Raw genomic sequence first — 17,699 nt, forward strand, 5'->3', positions numbered from 1 at the left:
CTGCATAGGTGTCCGTTTATGACACACAGAATAGCTGAGATTCAGAGGATCACAGCTATTCTCTGGTCATTCACAGTTTATGACACCCAGGAGAATATGTTCAGCCCTTCACTGGAGATCTGTGTTCTCCCTCCAGATTCTCTAGCCCAGAGCTGGAGAATCGGAGGGACCGAAAACTAAGCAGTGATAATTTACCTCTACTTAGTAAACTGATCTTTTACTGTAATCTCGCGAGATTATAGTAAAATCAGCCGTTTTCCACCGTTTGTAGACCGTTCTCCAGCGTTTGGAGACCGTTCTCCCTTCGTTTGGAGAACTGATCTACATATGCTTCATAAACGGCATTCACAGGAGAACTGTGTTCTCCGAGAATGCCGGAGAACTGAGCAGCGATCTATTACTGCTGGTTCATAAACGGACACCTTAGTAAACCAGGATTATTGTTCTAAATCCTGACTTGTTAAGCACCTGATTGCATTTACTATGAAAAGAAGCAGGTTTAGAAAAAAACCTGTAGGCCTTGTCATTAAGAGCAGAAAAAGTAAGGTATGTTTGCGTAGTTATCATTGGAACCTCATACTTAGCGCCAGTATGTGGACTCATACACAAAAGGGTTCAAACACTAAAACTGGTGAAAACACAATGAGAACAAAAGTGGTGTATTGTGGGCAGCACAGTGGCTAAATGTTTAGCACTTCTGCCTGGCAGAACTCAGGTTGTTGGTTTGAATCCCAGCCACGGCACCACCTGCCTGGAGTTTGCATGTTCTCCCTGTGCCTGCGTGGGTTTCCTCCGGGTACTCCGGTTTCCTCCTACACTCCAAAGACATGCTGGTAGGTTAATTGGCTCCTGTCTAAATTGGCCCTAGTATGTGTATGTATGAATGTGAGGTTAGGGACCTTAGATTGTACGCTCCTCGGGGGTGGGGACTGATGGGAATGTACAATATATATGTAAAGCGCTGTGTAAATTTATGGTGCTATATAAGTACCTGAAATAAATAATAAATAAATAAATATTGCAACCAATCAGCATTTAGTTCATACAATGGAAAAACTGAACACCTGAATAATGGTTCTAGACAACATCAACAGCTTTAGTTTTGTTCCTTTCTTCATTTCTGAGGTTTAATGAATCATCCCCAAATAGCTGTGGTTTATAAGTGACATAATGATTACAAAGGTTGAGTTGCTAATTAACCACTTGCCCTCCAGAGGATTGACCCCCCTTCCTGACCAGGCCATTTTTTGTGATACGGCACTGCCATACTTTAACTGACAATTGCGCAGTCAGGCAACACTGCACCCAAATGAAATTTATGTTTTTTTTCCACAAATGGAGCTTTCTTTTGGTGGTATTTGAGCGCCTGTGAGTTGTTTATTTTTTGCGCTATAAACAAAAAAACCTGACAATTTTGGGAAAAAAAAATTTTTTTACTTTTTGCTATTAAACCTGTCCAGTAAAAAAATGTAAAAAATCTAACTTTGTCATAAATTTAGGTCAAAATGCATTCTGCTACACGTTTTTGCTAAAAAAAACCCTAATATGTGTAAATTAATTGGTTTGTGTGAAAGTTATAGCATCTACAAATGCGGTATATATACTGGAATTTTATTTTATTTATACTAGTAATGACGGTGATCAGCTACTTATATCGGGACTGCGGGGGACATTCTGACACTGGGTGGGACTGACTAACTGTCACTGACACTAAAACAGTGATGATTGCTAATAAAAAGCACTGATACAGGGCAGGAAGGGGTTAACATCTGGGGCGATCAAAGGGTTAACTGTGTGCTGTGTTTTACTGTGCCAGCCCATTGCTTTGTATGGCTCTGCTATGCACAGCCATACAAAGCAGTGTGCTGGAGCTGACAGGGGAGAGTTCTCTATTGTTTACATACAGACCAGGGGCGGACTGACCATTTGGAAACTCGGGCACTGCCCAAGGGCACGGGGTCAATAGGGAGCCCCATGAGATGCCCCTGGTACCTTTTTCATAGGCTTTTTTGAGTTTGGGCAAGGACACAGAGGCCCCATGATCGCCCATTGCCCAGGGGCCCCATGAGTTGTCAGTCCGCCCCTGATACAGACCCCTCCTCCGTCAGTGATACTCGTTGATTGCCAGTTACCAGCAGGAAATCACCGGCTGGGACCCGTTAATCAAAAGCTGAAGACGCCAATGGCAGCATGGGTAGGGCGCGCACGCCCCCTACCCAGAAATGCAGAATCATGTATATATAAGCGAGTTTGCGCAGCCCTGCCACCCTGTAACAGTATATCTTCTATAGGGCAGCAGGCAAGCGGTTAAAGTGAGAAACCGCACTGAAAATGGGGTTTCTCTGCTGCCCATACCCCCCTTGAGTAGATAACCTCTCACCTTTGGTCTCAGTTACACCCAGGGCATTGTAATGAACTGACCCCCCCGGGGCGGACTGACAACTCATGGAGCCCCAGGCAATAGGGGATCATGGGGCCCCTGTGTCCTTGCCCAAACTCAAAAAAGCCTATGAAAAAGGTACCAGGGGCATCTCATGGGGCCCCCTACTGACCCCGGGTCCTCGGGCAGTGCCCGAGTTTCCAAATGGTCAGTCCGCCCCTGGACCCCCCCATTTCCCTGATTTGAAGTGCAGTTGCTACATATTGCTATGCAGAATCCACTAGGACGACAGTGGCACTGTTATTTGTCCCTAGTGAACATCCAGAACCCCAGAGGAGGCTCAGCTCATAGCAATGTCTTGGTTGCCACAGGAACATTAGGGGTAGGCATGGAAGCAGTAATAAACCAGCTGGAAGATCTAATGGAGGATCCACTTTAATATGAGAGGCTTTGAATAAATTGTATTTATCATGGGATCTCTGTAATTTTCAGATGTCAGTACATAAAGGGATTTGGTGTCAACCCTTGCTGTAAACAATGACAGCATTTGTACTAAACAATACAGCTGGGATTTATAACTTGTACACAATGTTGTCTGGTTCATCCCCTGTGTCTTCCGAAATACATATCTTTTTTGTTTATGTATTGTGTTGCTTGTGCTAGTAGATCAACAAAGCAAAATGCCAAAAAATGAAATGCATGTTTAATTGGAGAAAATTTCAAAAGCAGGTCACCACAAAATACATGTCAAACTAAGGGCTTGTTCACATTTGACTAAATTTCTAACGCTTCAAAAATGCTCCTATAGTGTTAGTATGGGCATTAGTTAGGCATTAATGGGTGTTAGTATGGGCATTAAAAAGGCATTAATGGGTGTTAGTATGGGCATTAGACAGGCATTAATGGGTGTTAGTATGGGCATTAGACAGGCATTAATGGGTGTTAGTATGGGCATTAGACAGGCATTAATGGGTGTTAGTATGGGCATTAGACAGGCAGTAATTGGTTTTAGTATGGGCATTAGACAGGCAGTAATTGGTTTTAGTATAGGTGTTTTACAATTGTTAAAAATGCTCCCCAAATGCACGGTTTTGAGACATTTTACAAAGGTTAAAACCGCACCAAAATGCCTAGAATAATGGTATTAACGCGCAGCAACCGCACTGCAAACGCCCCTCAAAAGCCTGCCAGGGTCTTTCAGGAGCATCACCATAGACTTGAATGGGAGGCGTTGAAAAGCTTCAACTCCTCCTGACTCAACATGAGGCTTCAATTTCAAAGAGATGTGACGCTAACGCTTCATGTTTTAATAATGTGAACAGCACTGTGTGCTGCCCATAATATAATTTCCATAGGCGTTTAAGGAGTGTTAAAAACAAACCTCAAATGCCTGCTTTCCAAGCCAGTGTGTACTAGGCCTAAGGCTACTCACAGACATAAGTCTAAAGCAGGGGTGCTCAACTCATAGCTAGCGGGCCACATCTGGCCCTTGGAGCCCTCTGATATGGTCTTCGACCTCAAACCAGGGAAACACATGCCCAGGGTTGGCAGCCTGTTGCTTGCGATCTGGGCTTGCTGACCCATCATCAGATGCGAATTCTCCTGCGCTCTAGGACCCAGGCCGGTGGCGAGTAGATAGAACCAAAACCAGAAAAAAGCGACCACCAGTGCATACACGGTTGTGCAGCTCCAAACATGGCTGGGGAAGCCCGACCAATACTGCAAAGTGAAACAAAAATGAGAAGCGCACCAACCTTGCACATTACCTCAGTAACCAAATTTTATTAATTAAAGAATGGTACTCACAAACAGCGTGATAAAATCAGGCATGTAGTCCTCAAAGGGATTTCAGAAATATGGATCCAGCGCGAATCCCATCATGAGGGTAGGCACTCAGTACAGCTGACGCATTTCGAAGGCCGTGCCTTCTTCCTCAGAGCTTCCCTTTGAGGACTACATGCCTGATTTTATTCGCTGTTTGTGAGTACCATTCTTTAGCCATTTGACGCCCGGCCTATGGCCAAATGGCGTCTGCAAAAATGCATTACCTTTCCGGGAGGCCGCCATATGGCGTTCTCCAGCACATGCGCAGCGGCGCGATCTGTCACTGCCCATGTACCTCGGACACGGCCAATGACAGATCTGAGTACCGGCCCCCATTGCTGGTACCATGTGACCTGCTGTGACCAATCACAGCAGGTCACATGACAGTTGTATACAATGGATGGCTTCATTCATGCCACCCATTGTATACTAGTGGCTAGCTGTGAATGGTCACAGCTAATCACATGCACATGTCATGTGATTAGCTGTGGCCAAATCACAGCTAAGCACAAAAAAAAACCCTGAATGAATCAGTCATTCAGGTAAATGCTTGCTTATAGCAAAGTAATTCTTTGCTATAAGCAAATTGTGTAAAAAAGAAAAAAAAATACTGATCACTTCCCCAAAGTAGTACAATGTTACTATAGTAACATTGTACTACTTTGGACATAGTGAAATATAAAAAACAAATCTTAAAAAAAAAGAAAAAAATGTAAGAAAAAAAAAAAAAAAAAAAAAAATATATATATATATATATTTTTTTTTAACACTGTCACCAGTCAGTGTCCCTGATCACCGCCATGCCAGTTATATGATGACGCTGTACTGCACTGGTGACAGTATGTAAAAAAGAAATAGTGAAAATAATTTTTTTTATTTTTTCATTTTCCGAAAAATTATGACAAAAAATATACAACTTCAAAAAACTCGCCATGCCTCTTATGAAGTACGTCGGACTGTCTACTCTGCAAAAAGGGGTCATTTGGGGGATATCTGTACTGTTCTGACATTCTTGGACCTCAAGAAATTAGATTGGCTGTCAGTACTTCAGGATTGATCAATATTCAGATCTATACCATAGTTTGTGAACTCTATAACTTTCCTACAAACTAAAAAATACATCCTAATTTGGGTTATTTTCATGTATTAGAATACATCTCGGCCTAAATTTATGAAGAACAATTATTTATTTGCAAACTTTTATAACAGAAACAAAGAAAAACTTTTTTTTTTCAAAACTTTTGGTCTTTTTTTGTTAATTAGCAAAAAATAAAAACCCCAGCGGTGATTAAATACCACCAAAAGAAAGCTCTAGTTGTGTGAAGAAAATGATAAAATTTTAGTTTGGGTACAATGTTGTATGACCGCGCAATTGTCATTCAAATTGTGAGAGCGCTGAAACCTGAAAAATGGCCTGGGCAGGAAGGTGTAAAATTGCCCGGTATTGAATTGGTTAATTAATAAAATTTGGTTACTGAGGTAATGCGCAAGGTTGGTGCACTTCTCGTTTTTGTTTCACTTTGCTGACCCATCACACCAGAGCATCAGAGTGCATCAAGCCGGAGCATGCAGCGGAGGAAGCAGGCACCAGAGAGCAGGGGCTGCATGAGCCGATGCTTCCTCTGTAGCGCCAACTCCTGTCCCAGGTGGAGTGATACCAAGTGCACTTCACCTGGGACCTTTCTAGCTGCCTGGATTTGGAGAGTGATGCCAGCAGAAGCTGGAAAAGGAGAAGAAGGTTAGTGTATTAAACAACAAATAAACTGCGCTTTTGCAATGCGAAAATTAGCACCTATAAAAGGGTTAACAACTATTAGGCTGTTTCACACTGATCCATGGGTGCAGCACAGTGCACCTTCAGCTTTCCTGCGGGTTAGTTGCAGTGAGCCATAGACTTCTACTCAGGGGCGGACTGACAACTCATGGGGGCCCCGGGCAATAGGGGATCATGGGGCCCCTGTGTCCTTGCCTACACTCAAAAAAGCCTACGAAAAAGGTACCAGGGGCATCTCATGGGGCCCCCTACTGCCCCAGGCCCTCGGGCAGTGCCCGAGTTTCCAAATGGTCAGTCCACCCCTGCTTCTATTATATCCTGCAGGCTTTCTGCAGTGCACCATAACTCCTGAATGCAGCGAGATATAATAGAAGTCTATGGCAAAGTGCAGCTAACCCACAGCAAAACTGCAGGTAAACCACAGCACACTGGTGTGGAAGCAGCCTTATACGGGGCTTAGAACAATGAGGGCTTGATTACATTTGCGATTTGGGGGCGGTAAAACCCCATAGTTGAGATGTGTTTTTATCACACCCGCCAACCACTGGTGTAGCATCAGGGGTCGCAATGGGCACCCTACCCCATGCTCTAGGGGGCCTGCGTGGCTTCCCTTTCACATTCTGTTTTAGCTTGGACAGGACGGGCGATGAGGGCAGAATATACAGAAACTGATCCTCACTACTTTCTTCCTGCAACTGCAGAAAGCTTCTCCTCCTCTTCCCTCCCACTGGCATTCAGCGGCTGCAGGAAGAAAATGGTCATTATGCTATTCAAAATATAAACATTCTAAATTCTGAACCCTTTAATTGCATTGGGGCCTGCGACCAGTTACCAAATCACTTAAGTGGCCCTTGCTCTTCAAAAGGTTGAGTACCCCTGATCTACAGAAAGCCAGCCATAGATGGATGGAATCTCTGCAGGTTCAGCAGGGTCAGTCTGAAATTTCATCCATCTATGGGTAGGCCAGTTGTACTGAAGTCGATCCAGGGAGGGTCTGTACTGGTTGGGAGCAAGGAGTTCTGTATTAGAGGGAAGGGTCTGCGATTTTGGGGGGAGAGGGGTATGTATTGAGAAGGGACTGGGTGGGTCTATGCTGTGAAAGTGGTCTGTACAGGAGGGGGTCTATACTGAGGAGAAGCTGAGAGGGGTGGTCTGCACTGAGGGGGCTTAAGGCTACAGGGGGGAATCTGTACTGGTTGGGGACTTGGGGATGTAGGAAGAGACTTTGGGAGATGTGGTTTTGGGGGATTTGTACTGGGAGGAGGGGAAATTTGATTGTACACTGACCTGTACGTTATGTACTCTTGACCCCTGCATTCTCTGCATTATGCACTCCTGACCCCTGCATTCTCTGCATTATGCACTCCTGACTACTATTCTCTGTATGTTATGCACTCCTGACCCCTGCATTCTCTGCATTATGCACTCCTGACTCCTATTCTCTGTACATTATGCACTCCTGACCCCTGAATTCTCTGCATTATGCACTCCTGACCCCTGCATTCTCTGCATTATGCACTCCTGACTCCTGCATTCTCTGCATTATGCACTCCTGACCCCTGCATTCTCTGCATTATGTACTCCTGACTCCTGCATTCTCTGCATTATGCACTCCTGACTCCTGTTCTTTGTATGTTATGCACTCCTGACCCCTGCATTCTCTGCATCATGCACTCCTGACTCCTGACTCCTGTTCTCTGTATGCTATGCACTCCTGACCCCTGCATTCTCTGCATTATGCACTCCTGACTCCTGTTCTCTGTATGCTATGTACTCTTGACCCCTGCATTCTCTGCATTATGCACTCCTGACCCCTGCATTCTCTGCATTATGCACTCCTGACTACTATTCTCTGTATGTTATGCACTCCTGACCCCTGCATTCTCTGCATTATGCACTCCTGACCCCTGCATTCTCTGCATTATGCACTCCTGACCCCTGCATTCTCTGCATTATGCACTCCTGACTCCTATTCTCTGTACATTATGCTCTCCTGACCCCTGAATTCTCTGCATTATGCACTCCTGACCCCTGCATTCTCTGCATTATGCACTCCTGACTCCTGCATTCTCTGCATTATGCACTCCTGACCCCTGCATTCTCTGCATTATGTACTCCTGACTCCTGCATTCTCTGCATTATGCACTCCTGACTCCTGTTCTTTGTATGTTATGCACTCCTGACCCCTGCATTCTCTGCATTATGTACTCCTGACTCCTGCATTCTCTGCATTATGCACTCCTGACTCCTGTTCTTTGTATGTTATGCACTCCTGACCCCTGCATTCTCTGCATCATGCACTCCTGACTCCTGTTCTCTGTATGCTATGCACTCCTGACCCCTGCATTCTCTGCATTATGCACTCCTGACTCCTGTTCTCTGTATGCTATGCACTCCTGACCCCTGCATTCTCTGCATCATGCACTCCTGACTCCTGTTCTCTGTATGCTATGCACTCCTGACCCCTGCATTCTCTGCATTATGCACTCCTGACTCCTGTTCTCTGTATGATATGCACTCCTGACCCCTGCATTCTCTGCATTATGCACTCCTGACTCCTATTCTCTGTATGTTATGCACTCCTGACCCCTGCATTATGCACTCCTGACTCCTATTCTCTGTATATTATGCACTCCTGACCCCTGCATTATGCACTCCTGACTCCTATTCTCTGTACGTTATGCACTCCTGACCCCTGCATTCTCTGCATTATGCACTCCTGTTCTTTGTACGTTATGCACTCCTGACCCCTGCATTCTCTGCATTATTCAATCTTGTTCTCTGTACGCTATGCACTCCTGACCCCTGCATTCTCTGCATTATGCACTCCTGACTCCTATTCTCTGTATGTTATGCACTCCTGATCCCTGCATTCTCTGCATTATGCCCTCCTGACTCCTGTTCTCTGTATGTTATGCACTCCTGACCCCTGCATTCTCTTCATTATGCACTCCTGACTCCTGTTCTTTGTACGTTATGCACTCCTGACCCCTGCATTCTCTGCATTATGTACTCCTGTTCTCTGTACGTTATGCACTCCTGACCCCTGCATTCTCTGCATTATGCACTCCTGACTCCTGTTCTCTGTATGTTATGCACTCCTGACCCCTGCATTCTCTGCATTATGCACTCCTGTTCTCTGTACGCTATGCACTCCTGACCCCTGCATTCTCTGCTTTATGCACTCCTGACTCCTATTCTCTGTATGTTATGCACTCCTGACCCCTGCATTTTCTGCATTATGCCCTCCTGACTCCTGTTCTTTGTACGTTATGCACTCCTGACCCCTGCATTCTCTGCATTATGCACTCCTGTTCTCTGTACGCTATGCACTCCTGACCCCTGCATTCTCTGTATTATGCACTCCTGACTCCTGTTCTTTGTACGTTATGCACTCCTGACCCCTGCATTCTCTGCATTATGCACTCCTGACTCCTATTCTCTGTACGTTATGCACTCCTGACCCCTGCATTTTCTGCATTATGCACTCCTGACCCCTGCATTCTCTGCATTATGCACTCCTGACTCCTGTTCTTTGTACGTTATGCACTCCTGACCCCTGCATTCTCTGCATTATGCACTCCTGACTCCTGTTCTTTGTACGTTATGCACTCCTGACCCCTGCATTCTCTGCATTATGCACTCCTGACTCCTATTCTCTGTACGTTATGCACTCCTGACCCCTGCATTTTCTGCATTATGCACTCCTGACCCCTGCATTCTCTGCATTATGCACTCCTGACTCCTGTTCTTTGTACGTTATGCACTCCTGACCCCTGCATTCTCTGCATTATGCACTCCTGACTCCTATTCTCTGAATGTTATGCACTCCTGACCCCTGCATTCTCTGCATTATGCACTCCTGACTCCTATTCTCTGTACTTTATGAACTCCTGACTCCTCCTAGTCCATGCACTCTGTCTGTTATGCACTCTAGAGCTCAGAAATGTGAAATTATGCAACTCTGACCCTTGCATGTGTTTGCAGCATAATACAAAACAGAAACTGCAATTGTGCAACATATATTGTGTATCACCAAGTGCTCTGGACAAAGAGAAGTAATTCTAGGGCCATCATTTTACTGAATGATTAACTGAAAGGCTCCATTCACACGTGTGCAACTCCAGAGTCATACGATTTCCATTGTGACTTTACATTGCGACTTTGATGCAACTTTAGTGCAGCTCTGACTACAATATCTGAGCTTCTTACACAAATGTGCTATGTGCATATGTGCTCAAATAAGCTCAACTCAAAAATTGCACTTTATTTCTATCATCACAGCACTACTCATATCTATGACCTGTTAGATTAACATATAGATGTGGCTTTGTGAGTTTAATGCAACTTTGGCTGTTGACTTTGGCTTTGACTGTTGCACAAAGATGTGACTTTACATTGCAATCTATGGCACTTAAGCCACACGAAAGTCACAATAAAGTGGACCAGGAACCTTTTTTAAGTTGATGTGACTAAGTCACACATATTGAATGGTTGTCATTAGAAAACATGGGGTGCAACTTGTCATGTGACTTTAGTGTCCAAAGTTGCATGAAAAATCGCACAAGTATGAATGGAGCGTAAATTGGTAAGCTGTATAAGTTTTTAAATGCATGTTTTTAAAGCATTGCACAGTATATGTGCATTTTGTTTAAAGTGCTTCTAAAGGCTGAAGGTTTTTACCTTCATGAACTCTATGCATGAAGGTAAAAAAAAAACACTTCTGTATCCAGCTCCCCCCCAAAACTCCTCTTTATATATATATATATATATATATATATATATATATATATATATATATACCTGAGCTGAACTCGATCCAGCGGTGTGCATGAGAGCAGCAGCTCTCTCCTCTTGCTCCCTCCCCACAGGTCAGATTGATAGCAGCAAGAACCATTGGCTCCTGTTGCTGTCAATCAAATCCTATGATGAGGGCGCGGGACTGAATCTCGCTGTCTGTGTCTATGGATTTCTGTAGCTCCATAACCACTGCAACTTGGAAGGGGGGGGGGGGGAGGGACATCCTAAGATTTTTGAGCCTTGACATATTTGGTATCTATTTACTCAACACAATCCCATTATATACTGTTTCCATTATCTATTATCCCCGATATGTCTTTTACAAAAAAGAAAAAAAATCAGTCTGAGTTTACTGTATTTTTTTTATACAGATTTTATGAACATTTGAGCAAATACTGCATATTGTAAAAAAAATACAGCTTTCAATCTTTTCTTTTCTGTTGGTCCTCTGCTTTCATAAAATATATAATGCTCTGAAAATTTTAAGTAAAAATTATGCATTTGAACAGAAATGTAAAAAAAGTTGAAAAGGTTAAAGTGCACCTGTCATGGAGGCTGCCATTGCTGACTTTCATCTGAAAATGTCAGTTGCCTGGCTGTGTCCCAAACCTAGAACAAGTTTGTAGCACATGTGTCAAAGTTCTTTTAGTAAGCAACTGTCTCCGCTTAAGGTCCCTTTCACATGACCTGATTGATGGGGTCCACCTGTCTATTTCTCAGGCGGATCCAATTGGTCCATCCACAGACTTCAATGGACCAGCCAGGGGTGTATTTACTACAAGGCAAACAAGGCATTTGCCTAGGGCGGCATTTTTCAGGGGGTCAGCACCGCCCCCCTGGAAGAAGGGACAAAAGAAGGGACAAATGCGGCTTGGGGACCAGATGGGATCTGAAAGAGTCTACAGGCTGCTTGACTCTTGTTCCTGGGGATGTCCAGAGCTGTGAAGGTGAGTGTTTCTCTCTCTCGCTGGGAGGGGAGTTGCCGTTGTATGGGGGCAACTGTAGTGGAAGGCTCTCTCGGGTGCGGGGGGGGGGGGGTTGTTGGTTTGTTGGTTAATGAGGCTCTCTCCGAGGGGGGGCGGTTGAATTATGTGTTGCCTAGGGAGCAGGGGCAGACTGACCATTTGGAAACTTGGACACTGCCCGAGGGCCTGGGGTCAGTAGGGGGCCCCATGAGATGCCCCTGGCACATTTTTCATAGGCTTTTTTGAGTTTGGGCAAGAACACAGGGGCCCCATGATCCCCTATTGCCCAGGGGCCCCATGAGTTGTCAGTCCACCCCTGGTAGGGCAACTCAAATCCTAAATACACCACTGGGAGCGCTGAAACCCACCGGCATCCAATCCGATCCTGTACACCACAAACAGACGGATGGGGATTCGTTCCCCCGGATGACAATCGGGTGGAAACGGACAGGCGTTCTGTTTCTATCCGAACGTCCCATTGAAATCAGCAGGCAGTGTCTGTGTCTGCTCTGCAGCAGCAGAGAGGACAGAGACCTGTCATCCACCTGCTCAGCGGGGATCAGCGGAGAGATCTCCCACGCTGACGGATCCGCCTCATCTGAAAAAGGCCTCTTTCAGTGTCACAGTCATTTTTCAACATTTTTTTATGCATTAAAAAAACTCCCTGAAACAGGAGGAAATGACTAAATTACTAAAATGAAGCAGACAGAATCCTGGTGCAGCTGTGCATAGTAACCAGTTATCTTCTAGCCTCAGCTTGTTCATCTAAGCTGGCCATACACTATACAATCTGAATGTACAACCTCCTTTATGTAATATGAAGAGCAGGGGTGGACTGACAACTCATGGGGCCCCTGGGAAATAGGGGGATCATGGGGCCCCTGTGTCCTTGCCCAAACTCAAAAAAGCCTATGAAAAAGGTACCAGGGGCATCTCATGGGGCCCCCTACTGACCCCGGGCCCTCGGGCAGTGCCCGAGTTTCCAAATGGTCAGTCTGCCCCTGATGAAGAGCAATTTAAACAATCCTTTTAACTAGTTTCAAACCAGGCAGGTCCTTATGCTGCATATTTAATGGTAGGTCTAAAGGAGATTGTACAATCAGATTGGATAATGTATGATCAGCCTTAAAGCTTTGAAACTGAAACCTAGAAGCTAATTGGTTGCCATGCACAGCTCCCCCAGATTCTGTCAGCTCCAGTCTTAGTCTAGGTTCACATCTATGCGTTTTCCGTTTTGCGCAAAACGCAGAACAGTCTATTTACCATGATTTCCTACGGGACAGGTTCACATCTCCGTGTTTTCACCCACTGCGTTTTTAGGAAAATGTCAGGGACTTTTTTAAGTGCAAAACGTAGCATTTTTGGTTCTATAGACTTCAATGGAGACACTGCAGAAAAGCATGTAGTGCATTTTTGGCGTGTTTTAAGCAATTCAATACCGGGCAATTTTACACCTTCCTGCCCAGGCCATTTTTCAGGTTTCAGCGCTCTCACACTTTGAATGACAATTGCGCGGTCATACAACATTGTACCCAAACTAAAATTTTATCATTTTCTTCACACAACTAGAGCTTTCTTTTGGTGCTATTTAATCACCACTGGGGTTTTTATTTTTTGCTAAATTAACAAAAAAAGTCCAAAACTTTTGAAAAAAAAACACATTTTTCTTTGTTTCTGTTATAAAAGTTTACAAATAAATAATTGTTCTTCATAAATTTAGGCCGAGATGTATTCTGCTACATGTCTTTGGTGAAAATAACCCAAATTAGGATGTATTATTTAGTTTGTAGGAAAGTTATAGAGTTTACAAACTATGGTATAGATCCGATTATTGATCAATCCTGAAGTACTGACGGCCAATCTAATTTCTTGAGGTCCAAGAATGTCAGAATAGTACAGATATCCCCAAATGACCCCTTTTTGCAAAGTAGACAGTCCGACGTACTTCATAAGAGGCATGGCGAGTTTTTTGAAGTTGTATTTTTTTGTCATAATTTTTCGGAAAATTAAAAAATTAAAAAAATTATTTTCACCATTTTTTTTTCTTTTTACATACTGTCACCAGTGCAGTACAGCATCATCATATAACTGGCATGGCGGTGAACAAGGACACTGACTGGTGACAGTATGAAAAAATATATATATATATTTTTATTTTATTTTTTATTTTTTTATTATTTTTAATTTTTTATTACATTTTTTTTATTTTTTTTAAGATTTTTTTTTCATATTTTACTATGACCAAAGTAGTACAATGTTACTATAGTAACACTGTACTACTTTGGGAAAGTGATCAGTATTTTTTTTTTTATACAATTTGCTTATAGCAAAGAATTACTTTGCTATAAGCAAGCATTTACCTGAATGAAATCGATTCATTCAGGTTTTTTTTTGTTTTTTTTTGTGCTTAGCTGTGATTTGGCCACAGCTAATCACATGACGTGTATGTGACCTGCTGTGACCATTCACAGCTAGGCACTAGTATACAATGGATGGCATGAATGAAGCCATCCATTGTATACAACTGTCATGTGACCTGCTGTGATTGGTCACAGCAGGTCACATGGTACCGGCAAGGGGCCGGTACTCAGATCTGTCATCGGCCGTGTCCGAGGTACACGGCCGGTGACAGATTGCGCGGCTCTGCAACTACACGAACTGCGCATGTGCGGGAGCACGCCAAATGGCGTGCACCTGGAAAGCTAAAGCGTTTTTGTGGCCGCCAAACGGCCATTGGCCGGGCGGCTAATGGTTAATCTGCCTAGCAACAAGTTAAAAAAAAACAAAACACAAAATGCTTTAAAAACACAGGTGCAAAAACGCAAAACGCACTGCAGAATCGGATCAAAAGCAAACTGCATAGGTGTGAACCTAGCCTTAAGTTGGCCACACACTAGTAGAATTTTTTTCCAAATTTTCCATTTTAAAAAAGTTTGTTTGACTTTTGAATAGTGTCAAATGTACATTTGTTTTGAACGCAGTGAAAGTAAATGCATAGGAGCAAGATAAAAAATTTTCCTCAGACGAACAAATTTCTAACAGTGTATGTGGTTTTCATTTGGAAAAGTCCATTCACTGCAAAATTGAATGTTAAGGCTACGTTCACACTAGCGTTGTGTGCAGGCGGCAGAAAGGCGTTTGGGAAGCGTTTTTACCGCTTCCCAAATGCCTCGTACAATTCTGTACATTGCAGCACATGGTGCTGTTCTAATGGGAGCAAAACGGACGCCTCTGGTCAAGTCAGGAAGCGTTGAAGCCTCCTATTCTAGTCTATGGTGCTGTTCTGCAAACGCCCGGCCGGCGTTTGAGGTTGCGACGCGTTTGCGGGGCGTTTGCGGAGCGGTAAAACCATTCAAACTTCATTGTAGGCATTTGTAGGGCGTTTTTAATGCTCGGCAATGCCTAGCAACCGCCGCTGAACCGCGCTTGCGGAGCGTTAAAAAACGCTCCGCAAACGCCGGACCAACGCTTGCCATAGGGGCGTTTGGCAAGAGTTGGTAAAACAGTCAAGTGTGAGTGTGAGTGTGTGTTAGTCAAGCCCTAAAAGAAAACAAAATGTTGAACTTCTTTGGAATGACATTCGTCAAGTTATTGAATGTACCGAGAACAGGGGCAGACTGACCATTTGGAAACTAGGGCACTGCCCGAGGGCCCGGGGTCAGTAGGGGGCCCCATGAGATGCCCCTGGTACCTTTTTCATAGGCTTTTTTGAGTTTGGGCAAGGACACAGCGGCCCCACGATCCCCTATTGCCCGGGGGCCCCATGCGTTGTCAGTCCGCCCCTGACCGAGAATGTTTGTTTGAACGTTCGTATGAAAATCTTCTAGTGTATGGTTAACTTTTGTCACCTCTCCTGCCAACCTAAAAAAGTATAGGTAAACTATGACACCTAGAAATAGAGTTGATGATGAAAGACAATCAGTTTATCAATGTGTTAAGTAGACATTTTCAACAGGGGCGGACTGACAACTCATGGGGCCCCCGGGCAATAGGGGATCATAGGGCCCCTGTGTCCTTACCCAAACTCAAAAACATCTATGAAAAAGGTACCAGGGGCATCTTATGGGGCCCCCTACTGACCCCGGGCCCTCGGGCCGTGCCCTAGTTTCCAAATGGTCAGTCCGCCCCTGCTTTTCAATAAAGGACATCCACGCCAATCAAGTTGCATTTCATCTGATACAGGTTTACTGATGAAGAATTATCGGATCGACATTGCATACAGCCAGGGGCGGACTGACAACTCATGGGGCCCCGGGCAATAGGGGATCATGGGGCCACTGTGTCCTTGCCCAAACTCAAAAAAGCCTATGAAAAAGGTACCAGGGGCATCTCATGGGGCCCCCTACTGACCCCGGGCCCAAGTTTCCAAACGGTCAGTCTGCCCCTGCACACAGCCACACAATGACGATAAAAATGATTACAGAGACAAGTCCTTATATACAGTTCTTTCTTTTCCCGTAAGATTCACCCAAATTTTACCGAAGATTCACTCATTTTTTCTTATAAGATTCCATTCAAAAGTTTGCGAATCTTGGAAGAAAGTTGTATGACTCTTGGGTGAAAAAGGGATAAATAAACGCCAAGTATTTTGCGATAGTTGTCCTTTAGATACAATAACACGATTTCGTAGTAAACGTCGACCAGCAATACTTTGCAAACCAAATATTTAGCATTATGTAGGTGTTGAGGTATATGGGAACATGATCAGGTGTAACAGATTGCTAATGTGGGACGTTTACCTGGAGATGAATATCTTCCCTACTTTCTTCAGCCGCTCGCTCGTTGGAAGTGAAGTACACAGATCACTCATTGTAACAGTTTCTGGTTCCCATAGCAACTCCCAATACACACAGGGCCCCGGGGCACCCAGTGACGTCCGGAATGCTGCTGCTGCTGTGAAATCTACATGATTGCGAACAGTCTGCTGCACTGGGGGATGGCAGCCATTTTTCTGACTACCACAACAATTGTCATTTCTACCAGGAGTGAAGGTTTCTGGGTTTTCTAGCCTTGTGGCTGAATGGAGTAAATCTGTCCATACATGCCTACTGAATCTAGGGCAGTCCTTGTAAGTCCCAAGTTAGGAAAAATAAAGCTTGCTCACTTGCACACATTGCAATCTGATTGTACAATCTCCTTTAGATCTACCAATAACTATGTAGTGCAATTCCTGCCTATTGGATTAGGTAGATCTTTGTGGTTCATTGTTTTGGTAAATCAAAAGTTGATTGTACAAAGATTGTACGGTCCGATTGTAATGTGGGTGGTGACCAATGTTGGACCAATCCTTGTAACACATATATGCGGAGACAAGAAAAGTGAGCTTTAACCTCCTTAGCGGTATTCCCAAGTGTAGCTCGGGGTAAAGTTTCAGTACCAAAAGCGGTAACCCCGAGCTACACTCGGGCTTACCATGCGGCATTGCTCAGGGAGTCCCTGCAGCACTTACCTTGTCCTTCGCTCCCGCGATGTATCCCCTGCAGCGTCCCCGACCATCTCCTCCCGGCCAATGCCGGCATCCGTGTTCCGGTCCCTGTGACATCGGGACGTACGGGCGCCGCTGGCGGCAAATTTGACATTTTTAAAAAATGTCATTTTTTTTTTAAATGATTATTACATAGTAAAACATTCCTGTATCAATGCATTTCACATACATTTTGTCCCTACTGCTTTGTCCTGTGCCCTGCCTGCATTTTTACTGTTCTTTCTGCCTGGAAGCTTAGAAAAGTCCATGGCGTCCAAAAAGCGTCCCTTTAGGTCAAAAGCGGTTTTAGACCGGCTAGAGAACAGCGATAGTAAATCAGAACCACTTGCAGAATTGAGTAATAATGATTTGTGGGGGAAATTCGTCATCAGACACTGAAAACGATTTTGCGACTTTGCTCAGCGATGTGCGAATATGCCTCTGTATTTCAAATTTCAGTGTTTCGGTTTGATTATATTATTGAATTAAATG

The 17,699-nt window shown here is 44.3% G+C and overlaps 1 protein-coding gene across 1 annotated transcript in view; it reads right to left on the bottom strand.

Annotated features, from left to right (window-relative positions):
* CUNH7orf57 (chromosome unknown C7orf57 homolog) overlaps nt 1-16,654 on the bottom strand; it is a 99,594-nt gene extending 82,940 nt beyond the window's left edge. The window contains exon 1 of the mRNA XM_089669439.1: nt 16,483-16,654. The gene's annotated coding sequence lies outside the window, so the exon portion shown is untranslated. The remainder of the gene's footprint in view (nt 1-16,482) is intronic.
* Nucleotides 16,655-17,699: the final 1,045 nt, after the last annotated feature.

This window comes from Staurois parvus, unplaced genomic scaffold (assembly GCF_062004578.1).
Source record: "Staurois parvus isolate SC_StPar_1 unplaced genomic scaffold, SC_StPar_1.0 ptg000077l, whole genome shotgun sequence".
NCBI classification, from domain to species: Eukaryota; Metazoa; Chordata; class Amphibia; order Anura; family Ranidae; genus Staurois; species Staurois parvus.